This window comes from Anastrepha ludens, chromosome 3 (assembly GCF_028408465.1).
Source record: "Anastrepha ludens isolate Willacy chromosome 3, idAnaLude1.1, whole genome shotgun sequence".
NCBI classification, from domain to species: domain Eukaryota; kingdom Metazoa; phylum Arthropoda; class Insecta; order Diptera; family Tephritidae; genus Anastrepha; species Anastrepha ludens.
In genome coordinates, this window is record NC_071499.1 from 49769175 (window position 1) to 49785427 (window position 16253).

Below are 16253 nucleotides of genomic sequence, written 5' to 3' on the forward strand. Positions count from 1 at the left end.
GACAGAGACCAAAACAAAAATAGTTATTTATCTAAATAAAAAACAAAAAAACCTACTTTGCAGATGCTGTTGGGGTTGTTGGCTTTTTAGCTACTACCCATTGCCTAAACACAAACACACGCACATATACGACTATGCGCCCACTTCCTACGATACCAGCTATCAGTAATCAGTAGCTATCAGTGCACATTGAGCATTTTAGCTATTTGGAATTGAGTTTGTTTTGAGTTGTTTTTAAGCGGCGTCGCAGTCGCATTTGAGTTCCATGCGCGCCGTCACTAGTTAGATTCTATATATGAGTGGTCACGACTCTGGTGCGGTTCAGTTCCCGCTTGTACTTAGAGTCGCGTACAAGGTTCTAAATTGCAAATAAAAAAGATCTTTGATTTGAAAACCGCGAATTCAATTAAATGGAATAATTAAAATTCAACCCTACCGATTGAGAGAAACAAATGAAAACGGATTAATAAAAAATTGTTTTCAAAGGTGATTTAAATGTACGTCGACGGTTATTGAACTACTTTATTAAAGAGGTGTAATTATTTTTTTATGAAAACAACAAAAAAAGTGTACTTGTTTATATGTGTTGTTGTTTATGTCCAACTCGCATATATTGACGTTATTTGCAACAAAACATGTCTGGTATGCTAATGGTGAAACCTGTTTTTTTTTTCAATAAACTACGTACACAGCTGTGTAAAATTGGTGTAAAACGAAACAAAGCAAATGTTGGAATTAATTTTTTTTTATTGTTAAATATATTTATGTGCATACCCGTCTGTGCACAAGTGCAAGTTGCATTTTTTTAATAAAAAATGAATTGCGAGTTGTGCGAATTTCTGAAAACAGATATTGCGATTGCGCGACGAAATGCTAAAATATTTGTAAAATTTATAAAAATTAAATACATACTTATTGCATCCATCAAGTTGTTGTCAGATTAAATTCAATGAGCTCAAATTTATAACTTTGTCACAAAAATATAAAAATGTTACAAATTAAGAAGTAAAAAGAGCTCAATTCGGACTGCGAAAATTTCCGTAAAATTTAATTTAGTCGGGCCGCTAATTTTCGAAATCAAACGAACTCAAAGGCCATGAGAGTTATAAGCTTGTAACAACAGACGGACAGCCATTTCAAAAGTGCGCGTGGCTTTTATTAAATTGAAATATTGCGTATTTATGTCGATTCTAAATAATTCTAAAGAAACCACACGCGCACGAAGTTTGGGCGAATTTTATTAAGCCGCTATCGATATACTCGCATTTACCCAAAATTGGGCGTGAACCCGCCCATTTTTCTAAGTTTTTCTTGCCTCGTATTTTAATTTTTATTTTTCTTTTTTCTTTTGGTTCATAATTTGTACCAAATGTGAGTAATTTTGCGCTTTTTTGCGTTTTTGAAAATTACTGTTATATGAGTGATGGCTATGGTTATTGACCGATTTTGTCCATTTACAACACCACTTTGCGTTGGATCAAGATTAATATGTGCACCGAGTTCTTTGAAATATATTCATTTTTGCTCGAGCTATCGTGCTCACGGCGGCCGCCGTAGCCGAATGGGTTGGTGCGCGACTACCATTCGGAATTCACAGAGAGAACGTCGGTTCGATTCTCGGTGAAAAGACCAAAAATAAGAAAAACATTTTTCTAATAGCGGTCGCCGTAGCCGAATGGGTTGGTGCGTGATTACCATTCGGAATTCACCGAGAGGTCGTTAGTTCGAATCTCGGTGAAGGCAAAATTAATAAAAACATTTTTCTAATAGCGGTCGCCCCTCGGCAGGCAATGGCAAACCTCCGAGTGTATTTCTGCCATGAAAAAGCTCCTCATAAAAATATCTGCCGTTCGGAGTCGGCTTGAAACTGTAGGGCCCTCCATTTGTGGAACAACATCAAGACGCACACCACAAATAGGAGGAGGAGCTCGGCCAAACGCCTAACAGAAGTGTACGCGCCAATTATTTATTTTTTTTTTTTATAATAGCGGTCGCCGCTTGGCAGGCAATGGCAAACCTCCGAGCGTATTTCTGCCATGAAAAAGGTCCTCATAAAAATATCTGCCGTTCGGAGTCGGCTTGAAACTGTAGGTCCCTCCATTTGTGGAACAACATCAAGGCGCACACCACAAATACGAGGAAGAGCTCGGCCAAACGCCCAAAAAGGGTGTACGCGCCAATTATATACCTATATACATATATCGTGCTCACTGGTGGAGACACAGAATTACAACTCCTCCAGGAATTCTGAGCATATTGGTAACATATATAAACTGGAGCTTGCACCTTTTTTTCGACAAGACTTGTCTTGCGTTGGTTCCGTTAATCTATTTGGTTTCTGATAGGGCAAGTGATTAACCTGCCGCTGTGGGAATGCCCACCTGTCGTTGCTTGGGGTTGAGGAATGGAATTGAAAGATATTTATTAGGGCGGTTCAAGATTTTTCGACTTTATTCGTAGCAAATGCGGATTCTACACGAAATTCGAAGAAAAAAGTCCACTAAAATATAGCTCCAAAGCCAATTTTGGTACCTCCAAATTTTAAAAGAGGTTGTCTTTAATAAATATTAAGTTAATATGCGATATTAATATAGCTCAATGTATTATGAATACTATTTTTTTTAATACAAACTTGTATTTAGTAATTTTTTGGTACGAAGAATTTTTTTTTTAATATTTTAATTATTTTATTTTTACCCCATAATGGCGCTACAAAGCAAATTATACTTAATTTTTTTATTATTGTAATAAAAAAAAACAAGTAACAATTTTTTTTATATCTTAATCAAAATGAACCTTACAAATTGAGCCACCCTAATGTATACATCTCTATTCTATCTCGATTCTTTTATGCTGTTACGTACAAAAGTTATGTGAATAAAATTAAAGAACCTTCTTGCGCAAGTGTGCGTGGGTATAAAAACAATTATAACAATAAAGATTAAAAAAAATCTGATATAAAAATAGTAATAATTAATAATAAAAATAAAATATATATTTATATATGAGGTCCTCTATCTCTTCGTTATAGCATAGAGCGTCAACAACCCCTCTTCGCACTCGAACACGGTTTTGTGCAAGGGCTTTCAGTTCGTGTCAGTTCTTATTTACGGCCCTCATTTCCGCCTTCGTTGAACAGTGCCAGTTGGTTCGTGGATGCCTGCACGTCGTCTTGTCTCTTGGAAAAGGCTCCATCGCAGCGCCTGTTTGGCGATGTTGTTGTCACTCTTCCTCAGGATGTGGCCGATCCATTGCCATTTTCTTCTGCGGACTTCAATTGTCACGTCGAATTGATGCAGACAGTTTCAGAGTCAGTATGGAATCAACAACAGCTGATTCTCTTGCTTCTTCATCGACAAAATCGACCTTACTTGGCATTTACACGGCATTGTTCTACAAAGACAATAGCAATACATTCACATCTTTTTACAAATACACTCACAATTCTCTCACTGTCCTCATCACTATCTATCATTTTTCGAAAACAGTAAATTTGGCAAACGATTTGACGTAACTCGGCGATGCTTCGTTGTAATTCGTGAAAGAATCGAAGTTAGCGCAAGTGATTTGAACGAAGCGACACTAACAGCCGTTGCTTAAATGTGAATTGTCTTTTTGTATAAGTGTCTGGACGGTTGGACCAAGCACACGAATTTTTCATTTTAACAGCTAAAATGTATTTTCAATTGTCTTCAGAGCATTGCAGTGTATAAAATGAAAAACATTGGAAATCAAAAATAATGCAATAATAAAATGAAAAGAAAATCTTACAGCATCACATGAGCCAATCAACTGATTCTGTTAAATTCACTGAGAGCAGGATAGCGGTTCGCGCATGACGCCATCTCTGTATTCTTTCCACTATGTCTGTCTATCTTCACTATCTCGTTGATTCCTCTCTGCTACCAAGTCATGATTACTAACTAAATCTTACTCTCACTCACTTCCATACTCATCAAAATAGGATGGAAATCCATTGCTTTTATTTATTTTTACGCAAAATGCCAAAAAACAAAAAAATTGCGCGTCCGTTTTCAACGCGAAATAGGCCAAAAGAAAAGTAAAGGAAAAGGAAGCTTAACATAACCCTTATTACGTGCCAAGACAGTAAAAATTTCGAAAATTTTGTATACCTGCCAGCGACTAATGTCGCGTATGAAGTTCAAAAGTGTGCACCTCTTCAGATTCCACTTTGTTTAAAACAAGTCGTCAAATGGTTTGCTACATTCACTTAAACTTCTACCCGGAATTGGGTAATAAAATACTAATTATTCTTTTATTCGTACAAATTTGTTTTATTGCCTTCAAAGTGCCCCTTTAGATGCCTTTAGATGCAGCAATACACATTAGCTATCGTTTTCTTAAAGCAGCCAGTGTTCAATGTCAGTGTTTTTTTTTTGTTTTTAGTGTAATAGTTTCAAAACCGGTACCACAAAGCAGTTTTCCCAGTAACAAGGTCAAATCTGGTGAATATGATGACTGATCGCTGATGCATACAAACAAATTTATGGCGTTCTTTGTTTTAAATTTACTCAAAATGTTTGCTCGCCATGAAGTTAAGTGGCCCTCTTGCAGAATTCATTCGTCGTTTTTCCACAATTCTGCATAGTCATTCAGTTGTGTTCTTGCCACAAAACGTTCGATTAATAAGTTTACTTTGCTGATCGATTGGTCTTCCGGTTAGAAATATATTAATTTTTCATGCGTTTTAAATCTTACTTTATTTTACTTATCTAAGCTTTCATTGTGCTTGCGTAGCTTGGGAGTTACAGATTTCTTGATTACATCAAATAGCCTGAGACAAATTGTCAGAAATAAAGCGATTGTGCCAGACATATTTGACATCCCAGATAAAAGCAGCGCATAATTTATGTGTGTCCAAGTGTGTGTGTGTATTTGTATGTACACATGTGTTTATGTTAGTAAATATTTATAATCTTATCAAAATAAAAAATTCTTAAGTAGTTAAAAAAATTTAGTTAATTTTATTATAGGCAAATAGTTTCTTTCACTTCAGAGTTACCAGGAAAGTCGTCCCAGATACTAAAGGGCAATATTATACATTTTTGAGTAGCTAAACAGACTTTTAAAATATTTTTTTGAATGAAGTGAAGCAGGAAACTCCTTCTTCTTCTTGGCTGGTGCGATAACCGCTTAAACGATTTGGGCCGAAGCTGGAAACACTTAGTGAAAAATCGTAAATTTAAGAGCTTATCAATCAGACATTTTTGGGCGTCATGTCTTGTAATTAAATTAATCAGAAATCAACTGAATAATGTCCTTAAGTATCTATAATGGCTTTCCGGGTAACCCTGTACTTGTATAACTTGCAATACATGCCACTGTTTTTAGTAAAAAGGTATGTGTACGTCTATTTTTTGCATTCTTCAATATACGTGACTTCTACCTATTACCAAAACTGCATTTGGCCATGAAAGGAAAACGCTTTGCGTCCATAGAGGCCATCCAAAAGCTTTGCACCGACATCCTGAAGGACATTGCGGTCAATGACCTGAAACACTCTTTCGAAAAGTTTTTGCAACGCGGAAAATAGAGTATCAGCGATAGCCGCTTTCGCGATTTTGGTTGAGTTTAAGAAAGCGCGTCAGTCGTTCCTTTCTCGTGCTAACCAGCGCCAGTTGGACAATACAAGTGAAGCCAAGTCTTTCTTCACTTGATCTCCCCAGCTAACACAGCTCCTTCGCTACGATTTTATGATATTTGCTGCGCTATGTCTATGTCGTCGTAAAGCTCATTTAGCTCATTGTTCCATCGCCTGCGATGTTCGCCGTCGCTAACGTGCAAAGGTCCAGAAATCTTGCGCAGAATCTTTCTCTCAAACACGCCAAGCGTCGCTTCATCGGATGTTGTTATCGTCCACGCTTCTGCGCCATACGTTAGGACGGGCATGATGAGAGCCTTATAGAGTGTTAGTTTTGTTCGTCGAGAGAGGATTTTACTACTCAATTGCCTACTTAGTCCAAAGTAGCACTTGTTGGCAAGAGAGGTTCTACGCTGGATTTCCAGACTCACATTGTTATCGCCGTTAATGCTGGTTTCTAAATAAACTATGCGTATGCGATGAGGTTCTGGGCTGTTATTTTTGCATCCTCCCATGTGATGTCGGCGTCTGCTAGCTCACGCAACATCGACCTTCTCCAAGTATTTGGGCGACCGCGACCTCTGTTCCCTTGCGGGTTCCAGTTCAGTGCCATTCTCGGGATGCTACCTGGCGGTTATCTTTCTGCGTTTGATATACCATAAAATGGGTTTCCATTCATTGATCTTCACAGCGTATTGTTGCAATTTGTGGGCGTACATCTTGATGTTGTTCCACAAATGGAGAGACCTACAATTTTAAGCCTACTCCGAACGGCAATAGAAAAATAATAAAATTACATCGCTATTTTCGAATCAAAACGTCAAGATATAGAAGTTAGATTGAGGAGTTGGTTATAATTCGCTGTTTGTTTTTGATAATCTGAAAACTCTAGGCTTTGGTCTTAAGTGTTCCTAGTAACGTGGCCATCATTCATTAACATCACCTTTTTCTTTCAGTTTTCCAATATACAGAAGATTCTTTTACCATTACTGAGAACGTAAAGAGACAATAGGCTGGAATGAAAAAGTTTTATAGAATCGTATGCGGCGCATCTAAGTGTGGATTCTAAAAGAAGCTGCCAAAACTATCGATTGAACCAACTCTTCTCATTAAGCGATATAATAATTAATATATGCGGCTATAATTTCGAAAATCAAGCCTGGATATGAAATGCTTTCGAAAGGATAAAATTCACCATTTCGACTATAAAAGTATAGATATAAAGTAGATATAAAGCTTTGACAACATAATCTACAAGGTGGCCGGTCTAAACTTAAATCATATGAAAGCGCTATGTCGGCTCCCTACACCTGACTTCCTGCAAACGCTAGTAATTCATTTGTTTTTATTTTTCTTAAGTACTTTCTCTTGATTCATGAAGAATTTCGCACATAAGAGGCGTCATGCTTAGTCCCATTGATTAGGTATGGAACAAACAATTAGTGTTAGTGTGTTCTGTTTTATGTATGATGGATATCAGTTTTGAGATTATGTCGCTGATTTCCGAATCCACTTCAGCTTTATTCGAATCTTATCAGCCTTATGTTTGTATTACCAATGCAAAAGAAGGTTCACTTGAAAATGCTATATATTAACAAAAACATAATAACAAAATCGAATTATTTTCAAGTGTTTTATATATGCGAGGCATGATTGCTCTAGAGGGAACCCTAATCTATTGCAAAAAAAATGTTTGTGTAGCAACAGCTCTATTTCAACTAATTCCTATGAGCATGCAATTGACCTGACCCTTACCAGTTTTAATGCACCCTTCCTACTTTCGGAAAACCACTGGCATCTCATGCAATTCCTTCGAACTTAAACTATGAATATTGTGAGGAATAGGTGGATGAGCAAAATCTTAAGTGCTTGTAGTGGGAGCGCTAAACTGTTCTTCAAACATTGACAAGCTCTCTGACTACTGAAAAACTTATGCATTAATACAATTTGCCCAGCGCGTATTCTAGCTAGGCTTTTTTTATGGTCAATAATGAACTATTGCTATTTCACAGTGATGGTTGGGAGTCTTCGATAGTCTGTAGGTGCTATCTTAAGCTCATCGTGCTCTCAACTCAACAGGAGGTCGAGTTCGCTAGTCCTCATGGAACGAGTGGAACAGCAGACAACTTCCGACTTTGCTGACTGGTAATTTTTCATATAGTTCGCGAAAAAATATAGCACCTCAACCATTTACTTTTTAATTTAAATTATAATTTTTTAAATACGGTTCATACTGAAAGGTGTTTTTTAAGAGCTTGAGAATTTGAAATGATAATGGTAGGTAGGTAGGTAAGATGGCATGAGTGCCCCAGGTACACTTTAAGTAGCACTTACGTGCCGTTTTGATCCCATAATGTTGACCACTACCTGTGAAAAGATTTAGGGAAGAGAAAAACCGTCTATAGCCAAAGGGCACGCTAAGGAATCTCAAGCACCTAGTCGCCAGAGCCGGACATTTGCAGATAAAGTGTTCCACAGTATCTTTCTCTGCAGGATCCCCACAGCTTCTGCAATAGGGGTTGTGCGGAATTCCAAGCTTCCCTGCATGAGTAGCGATCACCCAGTGACCAGTGAATAGCGCAGTGAGTTTGGAAATGGAATGGCGTTCTGTGTCTGTCGTATTTATATACATAGTGTTTTCGAAATAGGACAGGATGAGTCAGGACTCAATCTGTCTTGCCGTTTTTTAGAAAGAAATTGCGCAGTTTCCCTTTAACAACGGCCAAGGGGACACCGATGACTGAGAAGGGGACAGCTGAAACCAGTTCTGTCGACCCCTTTCTGGAAAGCTCAACGGCAATTTCATTTCCCTCTATATTCCTGTGCCCAGGAACCCAGATAAGAGGATTGTTACCTGCACGTTCGAGACGTTTGAGTTCCTCCTTACAGGAGTTCACCAGAAGAGAACTGCAATACGGCGACGACAGGGCCTTGACCGCAGCTTGACTATCGGAAAAAATATTAATGCCTGCCTCCCAACAGAGATCCCGAAGTATTTTGCATGCTCGGAGGATCGGGAACACCTCTGTTTGAAAAACGCTGCTCATTTCCGGCAGTTTAAAGGCGACCAAAATGCTGGCTGATTTAGAGAAAACCCCCGCTCCCACTCCAGACTCCATCTTGGATCCGTCAGTGAAAACAGAGGTATCTATGAATATTCGTAGTGACTCTCCGCTCTTTCCAATCTTTCCTGCTCGGAAAGATAGTCCTAGCACAACCCTCAAAGCACAATTTGCGGATGGAGAGGTCAGTGCGAAGAACAGAGAAGGATGGAGAGATCTGCTTCAAGATGCTACTATGTCCTACAAGAAGTTGTGTCCAAAGGCCAAGGAAATGATAATACAAAATAGGAATTCTACTGGATTAATTTTTTTTAATATTTTTTTATTGTAATCTGGAAGATAATTTCATGATATTTATTTTTTGGATACAATATCCGGAATATATCCAGTTATATGATCCATACAGTGTCAGGCAGTCCAATTTGTGACTACTTTTTCCAATTAATCTGAATATCTGGGTTGACTATATTTATGGCCGGATTGGGAGCTAATTTTTATTGACAATTGGTTTGAATAATAAGGGTTTTGTCTAAAGGATTTTATAAATTAGTTTTTTTTTACTTATTATTTATGTGTGCTGGGGTTATTATTCATAACATAAATAACTTAATCTAAATGAGCCCATTTGGCTTCAATTCTTGCACGAGCTGTATTGTAAAGGCATGTAGGCTAAGATTCCACGAAGTCGAAGGACAAAGGCCAACAAATTGAGAACGACAACGAATCGATATTTCGGCGTCTTCTTCTTCAACACTCGCTCTATGAACTTCGTGCACAGATTTATTTTCTTCAAAGTAAATTTCCACAATTTGGAAGCCGTATTCAGGCGTTAAACGATTCATGATCACTTGCCACATCTGACTGAACAGAAATGTCAACACACTTTGGCATTCTCAGCTGTCAAACCATAGTTATCGATATAATAAAGATTATATTAATTTGAATTTTAAACTTTCTTTAAGATTCGTCAAATTTTCAGCAAAATTTCAAAATTTTTAATTAGAAGTAAAAAAAATTGAGTTCGCAGTTTTCGTATAACAAAATGCAAGTTTGAAGTCGTTTAAAATTCTTGTTGATTTTTTATAATTTTGTGCCCTGAAGGTGTTCAGCATTTTTTCCATAGAAAAAAGGGAAATTCTTGAGGTTATTACAACGTAGTGAAACAAATTAGAAAAAATTAACAGTACGCGTATTTAATGGGCTGTGAAACTGCGTACCCCCTTTTTTTAATATTTTTTATTCTGATTAGAAAATTTTTCGTAGTTTTGTATAAAGTTTGAAATTTGTATTTATATGGTTTTTTGTTAGACAATAAACTATACTTTTATCAGACAAAATACTGAGCATTAAACAAATATTATTATTACTAAAAAAAGAGCACACTAGTTGCTTGGGCCTTCGGTGCTAGTCGAAACTGGTCAAAATCTTGATGTGGTAAATTTTTTTTCTCCCGCTCCGTACTTCAAATAACTGCATGTGTTCGTCGTACACTAATACCTCGTTTGCTCTATTTGTCTTGTGGCGAAACACCGTCTTATAAGACGTGAAAGACCTTCACTAGCACACAAAAGAGCATGAGAGCAGCACTATTTAACGGTGATATTTATTTTGGCGGTGAGGTTGGGTTAAAAATGCCTTCGCACCGTATAGTAACCGTCGCTACTACGTGTGTGGTGATTCCACTAAAAATATCCCCCCTCTTCTCTTGGATTTTTCCCTCCACCCCGGGACTGCTTCCGCATTGTTTCGAGGTAGAGGGCCAAGACGGCGTCCTAAGAAGGACACTTACTTTTTCACCCTGCGTCCAGGGTCGCCTGTTTTGAGAAACCTATGCTCAACGCTCTTCAACATAAGTTTCCATTTCACGCTTCTTTTTTCGGATAATATCCTCCACAAAATTTGCGACGGATTTCCATCATTTTCTCGATCACTTCTTCAGGTGTATGGTAAATACACCAATAGCTCGCTGCAAAGCTGTTCTCTCTATGTTCCACCTCTCGTATTTAAAGAAGGTGTGATCCACATCATTATACCCAGTATCTCCATTTATGCAGTTTGGTAGGCTCACTTTTCCCATTCGCCACAAGTACTTGCGAAAGCACCCATGTCCGGACAAAAACTGTGTGAGGTAATAGTTAACCTCACCGTGCTTTCTTTTTACCCACTTTTATAGATCGGGTATTAGTCTCGCTGTCCATCTACCATACCGTTCAGAGTTCCATCTTCCCTGCCAAAGTGTGAGCGTTTGAACTCTAAAATCGGAGAAGCGTGGTACTGGGATTCCTGTGTTTTTTGCCTCCCATCTCCGTTTGCGCTCTTGTGCTAGAATATCTATAGGGATGCTTCCGCTGATAATAGAAATACTACAAACTGGTGGCAGTGTACATCTCCATACCCATCATAGTTTCCAATCACAGCAACAACTAATATTAAGAAATGTACGTCATTCACATTTACGAAATTTATCACCGCTCAATCAATACTCTAATTGGATCACAAAATTTGCGCAAATACTTTAATTAGTGGTCATAGTCGTTAATTGCGGAAATCTTTGTCAGGAAAATTTATATAAATTATCAAACCAAATATTGGAACTCAAAAAATGGCTACCTGGAAACATTTGTGCAAATACTTGATAATACCAGTATATAATCTTATGACGTTAGCATTTTGTGGGCTGGTAGTTTATCTTTGGAAAATTTCAATTTCTTGTTAAAATTCGACAGTAATCGACGGTTGTAAATAAATGGACTGGAAACTGAGATTTTGCATACTTAGTGCTGCATACAAAGAAGACTTAGTACAAGTACCGTTATTTATTTCTAGGTCTGAAGAGCTTTTGTGTACTCAATGGAGCACTTGAAATGGGGCATATCTTTATTCCATCATGTGAACTTTATCGTCAAGAGGGCAACTGCCTAATCACGCGTGTTGCTGGTCAAATACTAAGTGCAAACATACAGCTGTATAAGTAGTTCGGTGTCCGACTGAGCTTACTATCTAATCTATGGTGTGCATATTGAGATTGTTCCACCAATGGAGTGGTCTGCAGTTTGAGTTGCTTCCGCTTGAGAGGTGATTTTTATGGCAAAATGTTTATTGGCAGAGAAGCAAACGGATGTTTTCTAGCACCGACGAGTGATCGTTATCCAATTGTTCATGCCCAATTAACCGAATCGTATGCCAGAACGATTGTGCAATTAAATATAGAGATATATTTTTATGACATTTATGTATTAAAGATAATCCCTTTCAAATGTTGACCACAACTGTGCCGTAATTCGGCCATGCATAAACACCAATTTTGAATGACTCCCTGGAGGATTTCTGTCGGTACTTCGGGTGTCACTTTAATAATGTAGGCTTCTAATACCTCAATCGAAGAGGATTTTTTGACAAAGCTTTTGGGCTTACAAGGGCAAGCCCCTACAAATAAAAGTCCAAACGTTTGATATCACATGATCTGGGTGCCCAATCCACTGGTCCGAGACGAGAGATAAGCTGCTCACCGAAACGACGACGCAGTAAATCTATTGTTTCACGGACTGTATGGCAAGTAGCACCGTCCGCCGTCTTGTTGAAACCAAATGTTGTGGAGATCACGGGCTTCAATTTGAGGCATCAAAAAGTAGTTTATCATGACGCGATACCGTTCGACATTCACTGTTACATTGGCGTATTGAAAAAATATGGGCCAATGAATCCTCCAGCCCACAGGCTGCACCACACGGCTGCTCTCAATGAATGTAATGGCTTCGTGTTGCTCATCAATCCAAATACGGAAATTTTGCTTATTGACGCAGCTACAGCCATTAAACCAAAAATGGGTATCATGCTGAACAAAATAAGTTTGCCCGAGCGCGCGATGAACACTTTTCACAGAGCGTCGATTTTCGTAATAAAGGGTGGTTAAGTTTCAAGGGCCGGTGTTGATTTTGAATAAAATACAATTTTTTCAGAAAATTATTGTCATTTCTCTTTATTATGATAATATTGGTATAGTTCAATTACGTATGGAGCAAAATATCGGCCAAATGGCCGCCATGTCCTCGGCGGCATACCTCCATCCGATGGTCCAAATTTTCGATGACGCTGAGGCATAATTGAGGTTCTATGCCGTTAATGTGCCGAATTATCTCATCCTTTAGCTCTTGAATTGTTGCTGGCTTACCGACGTACACCTTTTCTTTCAAATAACCCCAAAGAAAGAAGTCCAACGGTGTCAAATCACATGATTGGCGTCCAAGTGACATCGCCGCGACGTGAGATTATTCGGACATTAAATGTTTCGCGCAAAAGAGCCATTGTTTCGTTAGCTGTGTGACAAGTGGCACCGTCCTGTTGAAACCACATATCGTCCACATCCATATCTTCCAATTCGGGCTATAAAAAGCTCGTTATCATCTCACGACAGCGAACAATATTCACAGTAACTGCCTGACCGACCTCATTTTGGAAAAAATACGGCCCAATGATACCGCCGGCCCATAAACCGTACCAAACAATCACTCTTTGTCGGTGCATTGGTTTTTCGGCAATCACTCTTGGATATCATTCGCCCAAATGCGGCATGCTTATTGATGAATCCACTGAGGTGAAAATGTGCCTCATCACTAAAGATGATTTTCTTCACGAAGTGCGCGATATGTATTTTGATTTGAACGCCCGTTTTCATAATAGACCTGAATAACTTTAGCGCGTTGCTCCATTATGTCTCTTTCAATGATTTAAATTGAGTTAGTCTGGAACATTTGTCCAACATTGTCCCAACATTGACTCGGATCACTACCTTGTTGCAGCCAAACTGCGCACGCGCCTCTGTGCAGCAAAAAACGTGCATCTACCTACGCAAAGAATGTTCGACCTCGAAAAGCTGCAATCACAACAGACAGCCAGAAGATTCGCCACTCGACTCTCACTCCTGCTCTCAGAGAGTACTGCCCAACAAACCGGCATCCACGAACAATGGAGCAACATTTCTCGTTCTCTACGTACCGCCGCCGAAGAAGAAATCGGATTCCGGCGAGCCCGAAAAAACAATTGGTACGACGAGGAATGTCATGCTGCCGCAGAAAGAAAGGATGCCGCCTATAGAGCCACGCTGCGATCGGGCGCAACGCGAGCCATGTGGGATCGCTACAGAGAGCTGAAAAAGGAAGAGAGACGTATTATCCGACAGAAGAAACGAGAGGCCGAAATACGTGAGTGCGAAGAGCTTGAGATGCTGGCCAACAGGAACAACGCCCGAAAATTCTACCAGAAAGTTCGGCGGCTTACAGAAGGTTTTAAGACCAGGGCGTTTTCCTGTAAGAACAAAGACGGCGAACTGGTGACCGACGTACAGAGCAATCTTAAATTATGGAGGGAACACTTCTCGAACCTATTAAACAGTGACAGCTGCGCATGTCACCGAGAAAGTGAAGATCCCGATACCCCAATCGTTGACGACGGAATTGTCGTTCCGCTACCCGATCATGACGAGGTGAGAATAGCGATAACGCGGCTAAAGAACAACAAAGCCGCGGGCGCCGACGGACTGCCGGCTGAGCTATTCAAACATGGCGGCGAGGAGCTGGTAAGGTGCATGAATCAGCTCCTATGCAAAATATGGTCGGATGAAAGCATGCCTGCCGATTGGAATTTAAGTGTGCTCTGCCCAATCCATAAGAAGGGCGATCCTGCAATTTGTGCCAATTACCGCGGGATTAGTCTTCTAAATATCGCCTATAAGGTTCTAGCGAGCGTATTGTGTGAAAGGCTGAAGCCCACCGTCAACCAACTGATTGGACCTTATCAGTGTGGTTTCAGACCTGGAAAGTCTACCATCGACCAAATATTCTCAATACGCCAAATCTTGGAAAAGACCCATGAAAGGAGAATCGACACACACCATCTTTTCGTCGACTTCAAAGCTGCATTCGACAGTACGGAAAGGAGTTACCTGTATGCCGCGATGTCTGAATTTGGTATCCCCGCAAAACTAATACGGCTATGTAAGATGACGTTGCTCAACATCAACAGCGCCGTCAGAATTGGAAAGGACCTCTCCGAGCCGTTTGATACCAAACGAGGTTTCAGACAGGGTGACTCCCTGTCGTGTGACTTCTTTAACCTGATGTTGGAGAGCATCGTGCGAGCCGCAGAACTTAATCGCTCAGGCACAATTTTTTATAAGAGCGTACAATTGCTGGCGTATGCCGATGATATTGACATCATCGGCCTTAACAACCGCGCTGTTAGTTCTGCCTTCTCCAAACTGGATAAAGAGGCAAAGCGAATGGGTCTGGTGGTGAACGAGGACAAAACGAAGTACCTCCTGTCATCAAACAAACAGTCGGCGCACTCGCGTATCGGCACCCACGTCACTGTTGACAGTTATAATTTTGAGGTTGTAAAAGACTTCGTCTATTTAGGAACCAGCATTAACACCGATAACAATGTCAGCCTTGAAATCCAACGTAGAATCTCTCTTGCCAACAAGTGCTACTTTGGACTAAGTAGGCAATTGAGTAGTAAAGTCCTCTCTCGACGAACAAAACTAACACTCTACAAGACTCTCATCATGCCCGTCCTAACGTATGGCGCAGAAGCTTGGACGATGACAACATCCGATGAAGCGACGCTTGGAGTGTTCGAGAGAAAGATTCTGCGTAAGATTTTTGGACCTTTGCACGTTGGCAACAGCGAATATCGCAGACGATGGAACGATGAGCTGTATGAGCTTTACGACGACATAGACATAGCGCAGCGAATAAAGATCCAGCGGCTACGTTGGCTGGGTCATGTCGTCCGAATGGATACAAACGCTCCGGCTTTGAAAGTATTCGATGCGGTACCAGCTGGTGGTAGCAGAGGAAGAGGGCGGCCTCCTCTGCGTTGGAAAGATCAGGTGGAGAAGGACTTGGCTTCACTTGGTGTGTCCAACTGGCGCCGGTTAGCACGAGAAAGAAACGACTGGCGCGCTTTGTTAAACTCGGCCAAAATCGCGTAAGCGGTTATAGCGCCAATTAAGAAGAAGAAGAAGTCTGGAATTGAAAAATGTCAAATGAAATGCGGAAAAAAGCTTGACGTTTAAGTGTGGTTCACATTCAATATCGGCCCTTGAAATTGAACCACCTTTTACAATCGCACGATTTTTAAACATTGTTGAGGCGTAAGTCTTTCTATAGTGAAATTTCAATTATTACTTAAAAAAATTATGTATTTATTTTGACATTAGTCACGCGCGATCTGTCGAAAAAACCCTATTCGAAAAGGGGCATCCAATCAGATCACCCATTATAATTCGTGGTTAGATCCGTTACTTGGTGTTTGGCCGAGGTCCTCCTCCTATCCGAGGCGTGCGTCTTTATGTTTTCCCACAAGTAGGGGCAACTACAGTTGCTTCGAACCGCAGATGGTTCTTCATGAAAAGTTTTTTCATGGCAGACTACACTCGGAGGTTTTACTATTTCCTGCCGAGGGGCGGCCACTATTAGAAAAACGTTGCTATCAATTTGTATTTAATGCCCGGGGCTTTGAACCTGGTCATTACCGAATGGCACCAACCCTTTCAGTAAATTTGAAATTGTCGTAATTTGTAAAATTGT

General features: G+C 39.9%; 1 protein-coding gene across 1 annotated transcript in view; it reads left to right on the plus strand.

Moving 5' to 3' along the window:
• The first annotated feature begins 366 nt into the window (after positions 1 to 366).
• The window catches only part of LOC128857911 (neutral amino acid uniporter 4), a 33979-nt gene continuing 18092 nt past the window's right edge, over positions 367 to 16253 (plus strand). Inside the window, exon 1 of the mRNA XM_054093737.1 lies at positions 367 to 497. The gene's annotated coding sequence lies outside the window, so the exon portion shown is untranslated. The remainder of the gene's footprint in view (positions 498 to 16253) is intronic.